This window comes from Dermacentor variabilis, chromosome 7 (genome assembly GCF_050947875.1).
Source record: "Dermacentor variabilis isolate Ectoservices chromosome 7, ASM5094787v1, whole genome shotgun sequence".
Classification (NCBI taxonomy): Eukaryota; Metazoa; Arthropoda; class Arachnida; order Ixodida; family Ixodidae; genus Dermacentor; species Dermacentor variabilis.
Window position 1 is genome coordinate 16,687,911 of NC_134574.1, and position 19,278 is coordinate 16,707,188.

General features: G+C 43.3%; 1 long non-coding RNA gene across 1 annotated transcript; it reads left to right on the forward strand.

Annotated features, from left to right (window-relative positions):
- The first annotated feature begins 153 nt into the window (after nucleotides 1–153).
- Nucleotides 154–17,748, forward strand: LOC142588959 (uncharacterized). Its single transcript, XR_012829761.1, has 3 exons — nucleotides 154–275; nucleotides 5,218–5,295; nucleotides 17,485–17,748. It is a non-coding gene; the product is annotated as an uncharacterized LOC142588959 (long non-coding RNA).
- Nucleotides 17,749–19,278: the final 1,530 nt, after the last annotated feature.

The following is a 19,278-nucleotide window of genomic DNA, read 5'->3' on the forward strand; positions in this document are numbered from 1 at the left end:
TTATGTTTCAATATGAACGGGAATGAAGTGTTACGCAATTCTTTTAAAGAAATTTACCTCTGCTGTTTAGTTTCCATATTGTGCGTAGAAGCAACAGTGCGTGCACTTTCAGCTGCTCAGTTTATCTTCAATGCTGCTCTCATTTTGTAGAGTTCATCACATGTGCATGAGCAACACATCGGCGGAGGCAATACGAACTGCATTTCTCGCTAGCTGGACAAGTCGGAATGGCAATGCACCTTGGAGAACAAGACTCGAATTGTGAAAGTCTGGTGGTAAGTCTGAAGTAATATATTTTCATTTATATTTCGTGTTAACTTTCCAGCGCAATCTTTCTATCCTATTGAAGAAACATTTAGCCGCCTGTTTGGCCTGCTTTTTGAGGGCCTTACATCAGGCCCCCTAGCAAGTTTTAGTTTACACTGCAATTTAAAGCTTCTTGAGACCCGAATACAGCCATGGGACATAATTACTTTTCAAGCTGGTTATTATTGCCTCCAGGCATGTTACGAACATGAAAGATGTTTTTTAATAACATAATTTTAAATAACTGGCATCTTTTTTAAATATCACAGTCATACGTAGACAGGCTAAGAGCTGCATCTCCAACAAGTGAACATCTTATGTTCGCTATGGTGAAAACTTCATTTCATTGCCTGAACGCAGAGGTGAAGATGGAGTTATGTATAGTAGATTGTTACTTGGCTGCTGCATCCTGGATTTTCATGCATTAACGAGGAATTCAAAACAGACTTCAAGGTTGCTTCCTGCTGTTTGTGCCAATGCAGAGGTCTAGATCAATTTAGTGTGAAATTTCTTGAAAGTAGATGAGAAGAATATGAGTGAACCGCTTTCGACAGTTCCACATGCATTGGACTTCATATCCACCATGAATGTTTGGAGTAATGACTTCGGACTTCTGGCATTGCTTTACCGAAATAATCTTTTAAACTGCCTCATTATTAGAGGAGACAGAAGAAATTGAATGCCCTCTTACCACACCACCATGAGGTGAGTGTGACTGCCAACAGAGACACACTCTCCCTCTGCCTCGAGTAGCATCCGCAAGCAACCGCATCCGCAAGCTTTTTTTTCCTCGCCTTGTCACATACTTGAGCCGAAGAACCACGTCGGGTTCACGTGACTAGCACCACCCGCTTTTTTTTCTTATTCAGTTTTGTTGCGTGGCACATTTTCCACCGTGGCATTGCGCATTTTGAATTGGGCGATTTACCGAAGTAATGCATCATGGCGAGCGACACTTTTAAGACTGTGTTTTGCGTCGCACTGTTTGTTTGTGTACACCCGCCGTGGTTGCTCAGTGGCTATGGTGTTGGGCTGCTGAGCACGAGGTCGCGGGATTGAATCCCGGCCACGGCGGCCGCATTTCGATGGGGGCGAAATGCGAAAACACCCGTGTGCTTAGATTTAGGTGCACGTTAAAGAACCCCAGGTGGTCAAAATTTCCGGAGTCCTCCACTACGACGTGCCTCATAATCAGGAAGTGGTTTTGGCACGTAAAACCCCAAATATTATTATTATTTGTTTGTGTTGCCTTGACTCTGGCTGGGTGTGGCGCTTTCTCGAGAGGGAGGAAAGTGGTGTTTCATTTGAAATTTCAGCTGTCTGTATGACATGCACAGATTTGTCATGAATACCTGTGTCATGTGCTGTAATGCTGTAAACTTAAGAACAGCATTAAATACATTCTCTTAGTGGTGAATGCAATGCATACTTATCTTTCGCGCACAAAGAAAATGTCAACAGTGTACAGTGCTCCCACTTCTGCGTCAGTCTGATAAAAAGGCCACAAAGAGTGATACTGCACTAAATCAACTATCTTGAAATTTGGAGACATACTAGGGATGCTTCTGCAGCAGACATGATTGACCAGAGAGGTTAACAATGTACAGCTGCTTGCGTTGACCAAATGCAGAGCACCATCAGTTTTGTGCCATGCTGTAATTCTATCAAAACCGCCTAAAATTATTGCAGCTCTTTAGGAAAGGATTAGTGGCACATAACAGTGTGCCTTTCTTTCTTGCTTTTTGAATGTATATTTTGCTCCCACGTAGCTGATGTGACTCAAAGGTTTATAGTCCTGAAAGCTTGTTTGCTTTGTTATGAATTTTACCAAAACCTTACGTGTGCAAGCTTACCCCTGCCCACACTGAACGCAGACCCAGTGAGTTTATTTAGTATGGAAAGCTAAAACAATGTAGTGGCTGCACTGTTGTTATGAATCTGTCGTAATGATAGATGTTGCCGATTTGATGTAGTGCTTCTTTTCATCACTCAGGATATCACCCAAAATGCTAAGAGGCAAAAAAAGATGGATATAATGTTCACAAGATATGGTTATGTGATGAGCAGAGACTGGGTGGTGGCAGCCGATTGAGGGAACGAGCTCGCCTGCGGATCTTGCAACCAGAAGAGGTTCAAGTAGATTTTATCGCATTAAAGTGCAACAAGTGACTAGAAAAAAAAAAGCCTGGGCATGTCATCAAAATATACCGTCGGGAACAAAAGTCTATGGATCTACACGCACCATGAAATACCCAAATTTTTTTTCAGACTTGCCATGTTGGCATACACTGGTCCACAGTAAAGTTGCAGAATGGGGCAGGCCCTCCATTTCATTCCTACTTGACAAAGTTGAGATCTCTTAATTCCACTCTTTTTAACTCCCCAGAATGCGAAGAGTTGTACCATTCCTCCAACTTTAAATGAAATTCTTACTATAGTTGTTTACTAGTTGTGACTTTCAACAAAAAACTTATTTTTGAAGTTCTAACAACATTGCAGATAATGTTATGCTTCTTTAACGAGAACAAATTCGCTTTGTGACCTTTTATTTTTGCAGTGCGTTGCTAGCTGTATAATCTTTCTCAAATCTACTCTTTTCGACAGTACATACATGTTACCTGCGCAAGTTTATTTCATGAATAAATAATGTGATTGCAGAATATATTCAGTAATGTTAATCTATAATGGCATCAGTTGGGCAGATGTAGTTGGAATGGAACTGGCACACACTCCTGTAGCGCTAAACCTTCACTTAGAATAAGACTGCAAAAACAGGTATCTTTTCCAATTACTCTAAACTAGACTAGGCCAATTTTTTTTACATTTATAAGTTTTTACTGAATACTGGCTCTTTCAGTATCTACCTATAGGTCACTATCTCTGCCGTGGTATCTGCCAACAAAATGGTATTCTACTTATTGTGAAACTCTGAAGTACTGGAGACTGTTCCAATGACGAGCTTTAATTGCACTTAAACACTAACCTTTAGTTGCCAAGAATGATTATATTTAGCAAGAGCATGCTTGGACTATGACACAAGGATGGAGACCGAAAAAGTTATTGCCCTTCCACTGCTGTGAAGCGGGGTGCAAGCGAAGCTTGGGATCTTCGAGTCTTTGTAACGCCTCACGGTGAGGGCGGCACGTCAACGTCGACCCCTTTCTCGAACGAGTTCCTGGTGGCATCAAACACTGCCTGTTCTTTGGCCAAAGGCACAACACGTGGTCTGCTCCCACTGCCATTCCTTCAACGCAGCCTGCTCTTCGGCAGAACAGACCAAACGCGGCCTCCCCATCTGACTGCTGGGCCTGAACTGGTGTGGGAAACTGCGGGTGTCAGGCGAGCGAACACGCGAACACACCCTTTCCCTTCTCTGGAGCAAGGGGACGCCCGTGATTGGCTCATGCCTTGCGCTGCTTCTACTTACCCACCTTAAAGGCAGCGTTCGATGGACTGACAGTGGCTGAATCGGTTAGCGTGGTGGTCTCGCAACCCAGAGGTCGGTGGTTCGAATCCGCAGCCTGATAAGCAATTTCTATTTTTGCGCAGCTTGGGTTTTTTCGCGCGGTAACACCGACACCAGTGAGGCAATACAAGCTTCTTTTAAAACGATCTCAAATGGTTGCATCTTATGCCAGTTCCTGTTGATGTGGACATTCACAGTGTTATTTTTCACTGTCAGAAGTATCCTTGAAGAAAAAAGGGGAGGGGGGTCAACAAAGTATCAACACTAAAGAAGCAATGTCGACACGTACATGGTAGTTGAAATAAATCGTTGATTAAATGTTTATTATGCTGTCATGTACGACGCACAAATTGTGAGATGGATCTGGCGAGCTTCAAGCTCACGTGTCAGCACTCTCGTTGGCCTGTTGAGCATGTGCAGCGTCGGTAAGATTAGCATTTCCTCTCTTCAGCGTTGACTGCTGCATTGTGGCGTGGTGGAGCCCTGCCATTACGAATCCCCTCACAAACTATGAGCTACCAAGCTGCACTAAGACCAGTGCACCAATTTCACGTCTGTGCGCACTCAAGGATGACAGCACGCATGCATGCGCACTCAGATGTGCATACATACAAATTCTTGATTACGTCTCTCATTGTACTGTTACACTAAGGTACGTTTTAATACTGCATAAGATTACTGCTTAATTTGCACATCACATAGCATTAATTATAAAAAATCAGCATGTGCATATTATAGCCGGCTATAATGAAAAGAAAGTTACAGGGCTCCTTCCAACACATCATGCTATGTTTCGCAAGCTGTTCCAACAATGAAATAGATGATTACACAATGGTGGCCGCTTTTCATAAGTTAGCTTCGCTGGAATACATCCGTGTTAGTGACAAAGCATACGAATTTGGTTTCGTGTCTTGGTGAACTGTGCAAGCTATTTCCGGCCCAAATTTCTTTTTAAAGAGTTGCACGCATTCATCATCATCATCATCATCATCATCATCATCATCATCATCATCATCATCATCATCATATCTTAATGTTCAATGCAGAACGAAGGCGCCTGCCTGCAATCTCCAATTATCATTGTCTTGCACTAGCTGATACGAACTTGTGCTTTCAAATTTCATCATCCCACCTAGTTTTCTGTCATCCTTGACGGAACTTCCCTTCCATTGGCACCCATTCTGCAACTCTAATGGTCCACTGGTTATCTACCCTATGCATTACATGGCCTGCCCAGCTTCATTTTTTCCTCTTAATGTCAACTAGAACATCGACCATCCACACCGCTCTCTTCCTGTCTCTTAACATTCCTCATTGCATTGCTCTTTGTACTGTCCTTAACGTGTTCTCGAGATTCTTCATTAACCTCCAGGCTCATGTGCCATACATGCTTAGAAGAACGTGTCTACCAAGTTGACATTTTCAAATTCCCTGTTTTTTTTCAGGTTTTCACCAAGTATCACAGAACTTTGTTTTATGTCAAGATGGGCTGACACCATGTCACCTGATGCTGTCACTCTCTGGTAAGCATGCTAAAGAAAATAAAAACAATCCAGCTTGAACAGTAAGGAGTAGTGTTTATTTTATTGAAAATAGAAAATTGAAAAGAGGGGTTTGTAAAATGCACAGCTACTAAAATATATTCGAAAGAAACTCGGTGCCCTTTTACTCTGTGAAGGATGACCAGCGAAGCTGCGTATGTGGGCCCCTTAATGGTGAACTGCACCTCTACCGCGGGTCGGCCTGGTATTGCACTACCCATGGGATTGGTCCATGTGTGGGGAGTGCTTAAAGCCGGCTTCATCTCCGCCGCAGCTAGGACTGGCATTTCACGACCTTCAGGATCAGCCCACATATGGGGAGCGCTTAATGCTTGCTTCACTTCTGCCTCGGGTTGGCCTGGTATTTCACTTTCTTCGGGATCGGCCCACCGTATAAAAAATTGTTGGTCTATGCGCGGATTCGATCCGCCAGATCCTAGCCATAGACAGCTTCACTGTAAAAAAGTGGTTTAGCTCACGGCAAATAGAGTCGAACATTTTAAAATGCGAATAAAAAGAGATGCATACAAAAGCAAATAGAGCTATTTATATGAAGTGATAGCAAGCTCATTGGTATTATGCCCGAACTTTGTCACATATGAGATTCTCCAAGCAACTGGAAAGTCAACCTCAACTGTACTGACATACTCTCAGCCTGCGCATAATGCCTCAGTGTTGCATTTCACTGCTTTAAGAGATTTATTTTGGTTTGAATGTGGGTAACCTGCATCTTAGCGTCAGCCAACACTTTGCTTTTTGAGCTCAAGCTCCTTCAAAGAGGCGGCGGCACAGTTCCTTTCCTGATCATTCCTCAATGCAATAGTCCTTCCTGTTCTTGTCCTCGTTCCGCTGCGTGTTCGCCCCATGGACCATTTGAAGCATCCTTTTTGGTCAATTGTACAGTCCGATTTTTCAGACTCCCTAAGGGCCGCTACAATGTCCGAAAAAAATGAATGCATGTCTTTTACTGCTCTTAAGGGCCCAAATCGCCACAGGCACGTCTGAAAAAGCTCTGAAGGTCTGCCAGTACACCTATTAGGCGTATAGGTGCTTGCACTGTGACAGGAGACGGCAAGTGCACATGCGTATAACAATATATGTGCTGCGCCCCATACACTTCACAGCGTAGTATCACTGTGCTGAGGCAAAGCTGCCTTTCGAGGACTAACAATATGCAACGCGCCGTGCTTTACGAGGATTGCAGAGGCAGAGTGGGTACCATTGCTGACAGCGGTGAATTCTTTCAATGAAAAAGACAGCACCGAATGTCAAGAACCGTAACAGCTTACCTAGGCCTAGCGTTCACGCCATAGTGATTACAGTGACCAGTGGATCTGCGTGTGAGAGTGTCCGTTCAAGGTGGTGAGATAACACGGCGGTGTTGGCTTTGATTAATTCCATTTCAAATCTGCAGTTGCAGCACATTCGGAGTGCGGATCAATGGTGAATATCTCGGCAACAGTGGGGACAAATTACTAGTGATTGAGGACCTTAACCAAAAAGTGTTAGAGTGGGTTTGAAGATTAATATGCAGAAGACAATGTTCAAGAATTTACATCGCCAGTCAGCCTCTAGAGTCCGTACAGGAATAATTTTACCTAGGTCAGTTGCTCGCAAGGGACCCTGATCATAAAAAGGCATTTTACTTAAAAATAAAAATGGGTTGGAATACACATGTCAGGCATTACCAAATCATGGCTGGGAGCTTACCACTGTCATTGAAAGAAAAAAAAATTAAATTATGGGGTTTTACGTGCCAAAACCACTTTCTGATTATGAGGCACACCGTAGTGAAGGACTCTGGAAATTTCAACTACCTGGGGTTCTTTAACGTGCACCTAAATCTAAGTACACGGGTGTTTTCGCATTTCGCCCCCGTCGAAATGCGGCCGCCGTGGCCGGGATTCGATCCCCATCCTCGTGCTTAGCAGCCCAACACCATAGTCACTGAGCAACCACGGCGGGTGTCATTGGAAAGAAAAGTGTACAACTATTGCATTCTACTAGTGCTAACATATGAGGCACACATTAGAATCGGGTAAATACCGTAATTAAACTAGTGATATATGGTTCTTGCTTGAAAAGTTTCCTAGGGCAAGCATAAATGGGAGTTGTCGACACGCGATCACACGTGTTGAATGCATACATTGTTTCCTAAGCATCGCTGAGGTAGACGTGCTGCCACTAAAGGGGTCGCTATTGGGTTCACCATAGGGGTCAACAGCGAGTCACTGTTCCAAGTTCAAATTATCCTGGGAAGGCCAATTTTACAATCAAAATAAGAGATTCGGGACTGTAGAAATGTATGACTGCCGGCCAAGACCCTTGGCCAGGATTGAATTACCCGGAGTCGAATTAACAGAAGTCGACTGTAATATATGGCAGTGGACTTTGCAGCAAGAATGTATCTCCTACTACACACAGCAGAATATTGGCATGCTACAGTGCTCAGTGGCTGCAGAACAGTAGACTCCTATAAATTTGATCCCGGCTGAAAGTCCCAGCCGACACACGTTCATTTCTATAGGTCCAAACTTTAGTTATTTTGATACTAAAATATGCCTTCACCCAATAATTCCAACTTGAGCAGTCAGCATGCATGCTGACCCCTACAGTGAACCCAATAAGCGACCCCTTTGGCGACATACCTTAGAGGACAGTAGATGTGTTAAACAGACTTTATCTCCTGCAGGAAATGCCTATTTTCTGACTGCCCAGGAGGAGCTCCAAGCAATAATCACAGATCAAAATGTCTGATTGTGGTATTTACCCATTTCTAATGTGCCATCTTTAACAAAACTTCCTTGGCGATTTTTGTATGCTTTACCGCATAACACGGGTGTATTGCGGCAAAGCTCACTTTGGAAAATTGGTTGCAATGTGCAACACATTGGACCCTTTTCCACTTTTTTAAAAATAAAAATTGTGTGCGCATTTGATTTCTCTTTCATTTTAGGGGCTTTTGTCCTTTCTATGCTAGTTTACACTTTGGACACACAGACAGCGGGCGTGTGTTTCACTCTGGGGCATGTTAGAATCTGTACGTAAACCATGGCAAATGAATCAGTCATGTGTGTTGGCATTTCTTCTGCATCTTCTTAAATTTGACCCACCAGATGATTCAATCTGTTTCGTCAGTCCCGTCAGAGTCGAATCAACGGAATGAAGTCAACTGCATTTTGCTTGCTGCTCAGAAGTATGAGCTTGAATAAAAAAACATAACATTACAACACATAGGACTTAAAGGAGACAAATGAAGTGCTGCAACATGTGCCAACTTGCCTAAGTTAGCACTATATAAGCTTGAACCCAGATGTTTCAGCTGCATTAAGATTGTGACAAAAAGTAAAATCGCATGTGTTGGAGACTCATTAGGTTGGCTTTCCTTCTTGAAAAAGTGTTGCAGAGTGCCTGTTAAGGATTTACTGATTGATGCTGTCAAACTGTCAACAAGGCTGCAAAGAAATTATTCTTAGTACAACCCTTTCATGGACACAACAAGGTAACAAATTGTTTTGTGTGTGAAGCATTAAGAGTATATTCGTGATCAAATATTGTTCTTAAAAAGTGACCTCAACGAGACAGCACACGAGACCGCACAAGATCTAACTCACCGTGTGAGCCCGGGCTCACTCTCGGCAGGATGGGCGAGCGAGCGCGATCCCCTCGTCACTTACAACGATCTCACCCAGCATTACAAGTTAGTCAAGAGAACCATGCCGCTACCGCACAAAGCACCCTATAAAGCACAAGAAGTCACGTACAGGTGGCTTCAGACGGGCACCTACCCATGCCCGGCCTTCCTGCACAAGATCTTTACGGACACGCACCCTCACAATGCGTGTCACTACTGTAAGGATATAGCTAGCCTTGATCACATGCTCTGGGCTTGCCCCCTGGTGCCGGGACCACCAAGGGAGAGTGGGACCGAGCTCCACACAGCTCGGACCTTGAAGCACAGCTCTGGGCTGTCCATCGGGCCCGCGACGCGGCGGAGGGGCATGGCCTCTCTGTCCCGACGTGGGAGTGGCCCGCTGCGCACTAATCGCATGTACCGACGGACCTCAAGAAATTTATTCATCCATCCATCCATCCATCCATCCATCATCAAAGCAGTTGTCAGAAAACATTCTGCAGGGAACAGCTAAAACACTATGCATTTCTCATTATAGTGATATTATGTATGCGTGAGTTTAATAAATAGGTAATTTGCAGGCATGTGTATGGCAAATTCAGATGCTAACTTCACCAAAGTCATAAAAGCACACAGCACTCTACTTAAAAGGAATCTGAGCATTTGGCCACTGTTGTGTCACTAATGTGCACTGTCGTAGCCGTCTTCATTACCAAGCAGAAATACACCCAACAAACTATTTTTCGGACATGCATGAGAATTCGGGTATCTTTGCAACACCGCCACGTACCTCATAGAGGCAATTAATTATAAGGACAGCTGAAATTTCGAATGCTGAAATGCTTTGCCTTCAAAGTGCGGAAGGCACAACCATTGTCGAAAGTGTTGTATAATGCCGGTTTTCAAGCGTCAACTTTGCTGCAATATAGCTTGCTACGGGAAGAGGCTTATCCAATGTATCGTGGTGAAGCATACCAGCAGTGAAAAGGGGCCATTGTAAGATGGCATGATTTACATTTATTTACACACATACATACTCTCTTCTGTTACAGCACAAGCACCAAGAAGCCTAATAAGTGTTGTGGTTGGTTTACAAAATTAAGAAAAATTCAATTATAGGTTCTTACATGCCAAAACCACTTTCTTATTATGGGGCATGCCATAGTGTGGGACTCCGGAAATTTCTACCAACGGGGGTGCTTTAACGTGCACCTACAGTAAATCTACGTGCACGGGTGTTTTCGCCTTTTGCCCCCATTGAAATGCGGCGGATCTGGCCGAGATTGGATCCTGCGAGCTCGTGCTTAGCAGCCCAACACCACAGCCACTAAGCTACTAGGGCGGGTACAAAATTAAGTTCCTTGCCTACCCAAACAAAAATGTTTCAACATGATGTGCGTGGTATACCGTCCTTGGGAAGGCGAGCTTAATTGGTTGCTGTTGGCTTTGTGTCTTGCTTCACTCTTGAGCAGCACTTACTGACTGCACAGTAATAAAAAGCTCCACCAAATGGCTAGATTACTTCTGTACTACTCCAAGTGTTCCAAAAAGACTTTTGGAACACGAAGTAGAAAAAGAAATTTCTGCTCCTAAACTGCTCCAGAATGACAACTTCGTGCTTGAAATCCTAAACTGTCTTGACCACCACTGAGGAGTTGATCTTCAACATCACTTATATACTTAAGATAAAATCTTGAGTAACACTTACTGGTTGTCTAAACATCTTGAAATGGTTTCACAGGTTCTAATTTAACTCTTCTTATATGCACTTTTTAAAACATAACAGTGAATAACGATTTCGGTATCAATTTTGGTAACATATTTCAGTATTCTACGGTTGGTTTGGAGGATTATGCGCCATCACTGGTCTGCAATTATGAAAGTTTAGAGATAAAAAATTGCGGGCAAGAATGCCTACGTTTTACACATTGTCGTTGTACAGAACACAACCTATGCAACTTGCTATAAAACTGATTTATATAATATTTGAAATTACCATAAGAGAGTATGTAAACAGCTGGGGTTTCATAGTTCTAGGTTCTTATGTTTTCGACTAGCCTCTCCCTTTAAATGGCAGTAAATGGCACGCAATAATTTTTGGACTGCCTGATTTTCTAAATGTTTTGTTTTCGCAGTCCTCAGGGAACCACCCCCCACCGCCAAGAAAAAGCACCTTTGACTGTAACAGTAATCAGTGATTCGCCTAATTGGCAAACAGTTCAGGATGCCAAACAGCCTCGAGACAGCTGTACCTCTGACAGAAGGCACTAATACACAGTGCAATGCGCTGTTTCTGCACTCTAGACTGTGGGATTCTCATCCCGTACTCTTGGGTCAAAGGAACGACAGTACAGTAGTGCAAACAATCACAAGGGTATTTATTGCACCTTTCATAGATCAATGCCTGCTAACCGAGTTGCTATCCACAAAACATGCCGATGGGCGCGAGACAAATCGCGGAAGTCCGACTCACCGCGACCGGATAGCGAGCGAATATGTTCGCCCCTTGCTGGATAACAACGCCTGGTCGTTCACGCGTACGGTCACGCGAACGGTGGCTCTTTCGTACAAGGCCTCACGAGACGGTCTCGCAGAAGCATGGATCGGCGCACGCGCGGCACGTCCGCGCTGCTTGCCGTCCCGAACCAAAGAGGAAGTATGTTCTCCTTTGCGCCCCCAAGTAACCCTGCCATGAGGCGGAGTTAGCAGCGCAACACTCGTGCCATCTCTCGCCTGGCCTGGGGCCCGCGGCGAAGCCGCAATGCAGGAGACGAAAGCTATGCGGGAAAAACAACTTATCAGGGGACCTGCGACAGTCGCGCATCCCCACAAGACAAATGTGATAAGAGCTGTATTATGTGAGCTATTATAAACCCGTGGTGACAATACAGACAGGATATACAGGACATGTAGCGATGAGGACAGTAGCAATGGAATGATATCACCAGTGTACAGAGCGCTGAATTCATTCTTGCTCTGTTACTGATAATCGAGAACTGCATCAAATAAAAAATGCGAGAAAAATTAAGAGAAAAATCATGTGTGAAGAAATACTACTCATCATATCTATTGCAATTATTCTCAGACAGCATTCCCTCTTTTTTGCTTTTATTATTAATGCATTTATATAGTACTGCTCACCTGCTGTTCCATGTGTTCCATCGACACATACACGATCAGTTCCAAGCCTCTTGCAAAGCTCCTGTTGTGGTGTGGTCATGATGACTAGCATAAAATCTCTGTCATCCAAAAGGTCCTCATTTTTTCTCTAAAAGAATGTCACTTTTTGTCAGGTTGTCCTTGGTGTTTAAAGAAGAGCAATGGGTTCTCCTTTTCACTATGCATCCTCTCAACCCGGAGTTGCACGCTCACATAGTCATCATCATGCAGCCGCTCGGTCTTTGAGACTCTGGCATCCCTCATTATGTTGCGGAGATCCTGCTTGCTTAACAGGTTAATGCAGTGGAATGTCTCATCCACGTTGGACCGCACATTATCCAGTACTGCATCCATGGACACGCCTTCTCGCAGCTTGTCTTGAGAGAGTAGAGAAAAAGTGTATATTAGTTAAGCATAAGTAAAAATTACCCAGCACGCAAGGAAGTGAAATGGGCACTGATGAACATTTTTAATATCATTATTTAGAATTCCTTTAATTGAATAATGAGTTACATTGACTTACAAAAACCTTTTGCAATGGTGTGTGTTAAATAGTTCAAGCTGTCGCAACTTTTGTTCTTTTCAGGTCAGCTCTTTGCAAGGACATGGTTCTATGCAGCCTTCAGCTGCTGAAGAGGCAAGATTACATTTCTGAATTACACTACACGATTACATTACATTTGAAGAGGCAAGATTACATATTTAAGTGTTTAAATGTTTGGTGTAATTGACAAACCGTCATAGGGATTATCTGCACCAGTGTTATCAGGTACGTAAGTGAAGAAATTTATTGTGTGTACCAAGTTTACAGCTAGGCTGCCAATTTCATCCTTCACTGTTGGTAACCTTGTTCGCACAAAAGACATTACTGAACCATTGTGAAAGCATTGCACTGGACTGGACAAGTGAAGATTGTGGTTCAGATCCTACCCAGGGCAAAAATGTCTTCTACTTTTAGTTACTTTACTAAATATTGACATTGTTTACAATTTTTATCCTTCAGTTAGAACTTCATTTTCCAATTACATTCCATAGCATAAGTTATTGCCACTTCCATAGTGGCATGCCACCATAGAAGGGCAAAACAGAGTCGGCAATCGAAAACATGTGCAGCATTTCCAGATTAACTTAAATATAAACATCACTGTTACTGACTGCATTGATGCACATAATTTGATTAATGTCAATATAAAAATTGACAATTAAAGCTTTCAGCAATTATTTATATAGTTGATTTTTCAGTCATTCATCTATATTTACGGAGCAGACACACCTGTGAATGTATGCTTTGAAGGCTATGCAGTCATGTGGGTTTTTGAGTTGAAGGTATTTCAGTCAAGTAGAGTACTGACTGGACACTTGAAGCTGTTTTACGAGTTTATGTCTACTACCCCTGTCACACGGCAAATCTAATGTCATTTACAACGAATGACATTCGCTGATAATGCCATTTCTTTGGTGTCACACGGTAAAACGTAAGGACATTTTTGAAAATGACATTTACCAACAAATGATTTCGCCAAATTCATTCGCATTCGTTTGGAACTGAATGTGTATCCTCGACACCACGAGTTTACCAGTGTTTCGCAAACAGTACATGCTTCTTTCTTGTTTTAACAAGAATCACTATTATTCTATCCATTTCATTCCCTAATTACTGCTTTAACGACATTGAAGTCCATCACATGCGTAAATACAGAAAACTACTCTTAGTCCAGTGACAAGACAGCCGTCTTTAGCTTTCGCTGCAGGTGTCGTGTTGGTTCTCACCGGAGCATCGGCTGCGGCCGCTTCAATTGACTTGGCGTAAAAGCGTGCGCGTGTTTTTCTGTGGCACGGGGGAAGAATGAGCATATTAGAAGCTCGCATGCACATGAGAACGCCGATGACCTGCAACTGCCCTTCTCGTACCACATTAGCAGATGTAGCGGACGCGCCTATCCTTCTCTTCGCCCTGTTGCTTGCCTTAGCTCGACTCGACTTCGTTGGCAATGTCGACAAGTTAGTGATCGAACGCTACGGTTTGAAAGCAACGATCACATATTCTAGTGGAATTTAGCATATTGTAAAATAATTATTGGACAAAAGTGGGTTTGAGGCGTCTTTTCTTTTACTATCGTCATTGTCGTCATTCTCAAATGACATTAGTTTTCGCCGTGTGACAGCGTGCTGTGATAATGACATTAATCGCAACAAATGTCATTTGTTGGAAATAACATTAGATTTGCCGTGTGAGAGGGGTATAAGCCTAATTATCTTGATCGTTCCAATCATGTTTCATTCACATAGCTGATTCATGAGCATTCAAAATACTTAGGTACCATATTTTCCAAACCATAGGTGCAACCATTTTCTTTTCATTTTCGTCCAAGCGTATTGTACAACAGTGTAACTTATATATGCAAGACCAACATAAGACATTCTTTTTCTCCAGCAATGTACTTGCAGTTTATTTTGTCTGCTAGAATGTGCGGCTCATAAAATTTTTTTACTGAAGTTTAGTGCCCTGAAATGGGTAAGTACGACATTTTAGGATAAGTGTATAAACATGCACAATCGCATTTCACGATGCTGACCCAAGTTAAGATAGATGCATCTTATACAATGAGTTATATACACATATTTTTTCTTTGAAAGTTGTGAAAAAAGGGGGAAAGGGGGTGACTTGTACAACAGTTCAAATTATAGTCCAGAAAATATGGCACATGGTTTGTGAGCTCTACATATAGTAGACTAAAATACAACTTGAGCTGATGAAAGTTTCACCTGGAAAGCACATCTGCTGTGGATGACCTACAGTAGTGACGAGAGGTCGCAGTTTCATCGATGTCTGTAATACTTGCACTTCAGTTTAGTCAAAATGGCAGACATAATTATGTACAATGCACCTTAAGTAATCCCAAGTGGAAATTATTCCAGCTTACTGCTATTTTGAGATATTGAATCCCACTAGGATCATAAGTCATACCAATCCAGTTAACTGCAAGCCTGAAAAATAAAGCAGAAAGAGAAAAAGCCACAGCATGCTGCGTGGCCTACAGTGCACCAAGAGGCACTACCCCTTCCTGCTTGGTACATGAAGTGATGCAAACAAGTCTAAAATAACTAAAGTCGTTGCCTGCAATAAGAATAGCCATATAGGTCAAATATAGGCCACTGGCTGTGCCAAGGTAGTTGTTACCGCTGTGAAATTGGAGGACGGTTCCCTTTTTTCTCTCTCTCTCTGAACCCTTCAGGCATTGATACAATGTAGCAAAATGATAAACATGTTTATGATGTCATTAACTACAATGCCCTGCAGTCAGTAAAGGTGGCCTCGAATTATGTGGAAATTATGAATTTCAAATGAACTAACATGTGCTCCAAGTTCATTGCATGGTCTGGCATGAGTATTGCCTTGTATTTGGGATGTTGAAAACTCAACAACCACTCTTTATGTATTATGAGGCAGAGCAAAAGTGGTTTCTTACCAGCAATAGCAGCTCTTTCCGATTTAAACAGAAAAACACGACCCACAGATACGCGACATACACACTTGTGTTGTCTTCAGTCACAGTCATTGCTGCAAAACATCTTTTTTCACACTTAACACTTGAAGGCCGCTTCAGCTTTTGTTTACTTGTAGCTGTGGAAAAAGATAACCGGGTGGTTTATTCTAACTTAAGCACTGGACTTCCAACACATGCTTAGTGGTGGTTCTACAACACCATTTAGCTACAATTCAACTTGCCTGAAACCTGGCTACGCGAACTGCGCAAAGGTGCGGTATTTTCACGCTTTCAGGTCAACGCAGCGTTTCCAGCAGGGGTATGAGAAGACTTAAATATAAGAAACAAATAGTGAACAGTAATATTGGCAGTAATGCAATGGATTGCCCGAGGTCAATGCATTGCATGCAGCATTTCAAGGGCACTTGGTTTGTCTGGAAACAAGAACACAAATAAAACAAATCTGGGTTTTATGCCAATACCACGATCTGATTATCAGGCATGCCTCTTTCAGTAAAAGTTTCGTCCTGGCTGTCAACACCAATCGAAGCAATTACTATATGCAATGCTAACAGGGTACGGTGACAAAAGCTGCATTCATAGCAAGCACAATGGCATGCGCTAAGACCCATTGACCACTGGAAGGCACGCAGTTTGCATTGCATACATGTGTTCTTGCATGTGGTTCAGAACTGTATGGCAATTTGTGATCTTTTAAGTACAGGAACTAACTTCTGTGCACACTTGTGATAGTTGCTGACTTGTGAAAAGAGGGGGAGGTTACTTGTGCCAGGTTCAAATTATTGTCCGGAAAATATCGTATATGGTTTGTGAGCCTTGCATATAGTAGAATAATATACAAGTTAAAGTGATGAAAGCTTCACATGGAAAGCAGATGTGCTGTGATCTTGTGGACTCATACAGCAGTGCTTCATCAGTTATCAAAAACCCGTACGAATGATCTCAGAAACAATCGCCAATCGTACCAATATATTAACACCAAGCTTCCTGCAACTGCTTGCAGCCCATATCACAATCGCCAAAAGCTAATTTCATGGCACACTACCTTGACCATTGGCCCTAATCAGCACTGCTTCATCAGGTCGGTTGGGTGTCAGCAACTAAAGCTACACTTAACTGATGAATCGACTCATATCTATTTGCAGAGGCCAGCAAACCACCTTGTAACAAAATTGAGTGCATGGAATGGTAGCAATGTTGTTTGTGTCCACCACTGCCATCTTTGCATCCATTTGTGCTATGGCACCTCCTTCTGGACGCCGTTCATAGCCTCGCGGCAGTCTCTTGTCGAGCTTCTTGCATTGTTATCGGGTGTGATACACTTGTGCATATGTCATAGTGCATATGAAAGCAATTTGTCTTATGTGTCATTAGCAATGCACGTAAGACATTCACCTTCACTTCTTTTGTGATGTGTGACAGAGAAAATTGTTCTAGTGCAGTTGTAATTTCTTGACTCTCCGACGCCTAGGCACACAGCTGCTTTCATTAGTCCACAAAATTTCTATTTAATTATTTACAAAGTCTTTCTACCTACTCAAATAAAAGTACTTGCAACATACTGGCATGGTACCAATTGGCTGGTTCTGGGTGTTAAAATTTTCTTAAATGTGTAAGCATTTCTATGCTTGCCTAACGTCCATCACGCACGATAACAATGTGGGCCGATCCTAGAGATAGTGCAATACTGGGCCGACCCACGGCGGAGGTGAACAGCCTTCAAGCACTCAACAAAGTGAAAAGTGCATACAATATAGATAGAGCATGCAGCAGCGAGTGGCTTTACCTTTGTTCTTCCTGTCGCTACCACGAGATCGAAGCAGCGCTCGCAAATCTCTCGGCACACACCGCACCCTGCCCCTTTCGCAGATCGCTTTCAAGATATGGGCCCGCTCTTCAAGGCAAAGCGACGAGAACACGGCGTTCAAGATATGGTCCACGCAGCGCATAATGGTTTGACGTGGATGGATAAGGCACTAAAGAGTAGTATCAGCTTATAATGATCAGAACGTCATCAGCACACCTGGCGCCGCCGTCTGCAGCAGTCCGTGTTGCTGCGACGCTGCTGTTTATACCGGTCATATTAACTTCCATAACACTCTTTTTTGTTCAAGTACCCTAAGGGCCCAGGAGGCATAGGGGTGGGGGATGTTACGATTGGCCAGCGGCGATAGTGACCTTTATTTATTTATTTATTTACAGATACTGCAGGCCCTTCTCGGGCCCATGCAGGAGCGGATACTAAGAATACAAACAAGAGAAGTAAATTTAAACTAATTACTTGACATAATTGCAAAGACATAATACATACAAAAGTGAGAAAAACAAAAATATATGGCAATACACTGGACATAGATGACAAATGAATACTCGAACAAGGCAATATTATCAACTGAGTGTGTACACCACTTGGACTCGAATTTCAACAATAGTTGACATTACTTATACATTCAACAAATGATTCCAGCGAAGCGGAGTTCACTGCCTCCTCAGATAACGTATTCCAATAATAAATTGCGCGAGGAAATAAAGAGAACTTGTGGACATTGATGTGGCTGACTGGCTGTCTAATAGTTTTACTGTGGTGCGTTCGCTCTGATCGTTTGAAAGGATCCTGAAGATATCGCTCCCGTGATAGCTTTAAGTTTTCATGATAAAGTTGGTAAATAAATGTTAATCTAGATATTATCCCGCGCTGCTCAAGTTTTTCTAGGTTGGCCCTATTACGTAAGTTGCTGACACTAGAGTGACGGGATTAAACAGAAGAAATAAAACGCAAAGCTAAATTCTGTACTCTTTCGATTTTGTTAATCAAGTATTGTTGGCAAGGGCTCCAAATAACCGATGCATACTCCAATTTTGGTCGTATTAGCGCTTTGTATGCATTTAGTTTTACTGCAGGAGGGGTATTTCGCAGTTTCCTTTTGAAAAACGACAATTTCTGTAGTGCACCCCGACAGACATTTTCAACATGCGGCTCCCAATTGAAATTACTGGTAAGTGTGATGCCTAAATATTTAACTTTGTCAGTTCTTGTGATGGTAACGTTACCTAAAGAGTAATGTTACGTTTCGCCTACGACGCGCGGTAAAGCCGGCGCGGATGCAACGGACGCCGGGGCTTCGTTCAAAGCGGCAGACATTTTGGCCCGTTCGGCGCCGCCGCTACGCCTCCCCGCCAAGCGCGTCCAGGCCTGTTCTAATGCCACGTGTCTTCATGTGCGTGTGTGTGTGTATGTGCATGTTGGTGCCCACGCTTGTCGAAGCGCGGCAGCCGGGGAGAGGAGCTCCCCCCAACTGTGAAGCGAGGGGTCTGACCGGCGCCGACACGACGTATGAGCCACCTTCTCTTCCCATTGTGCCCCAGCGGCGCCGGCACGACGGCTGCGCCACCTTCTCATCCCATTGTGCCCGAGCGGCACAGTCACGTGCTCGTCTATAGAGGGGTTCCTTCTTGCCCTCAACTGCGAGAGTATAAAAGCAGCTGCCCCCGGACGCCAAGGGAGGCTCCGATTTCTTCTGTTGAGTAACGTGCACTCCCGTCTGTCTACTTCGGTCAACCTGACCGCCAACTCTTTGCGATGTTAGAATAAACAAGTTGTTTTGTTGTTACCAGTCGACTCATGCTTTGCCGGGACCTTCGGATGCTTCCAGTTGTACCCCA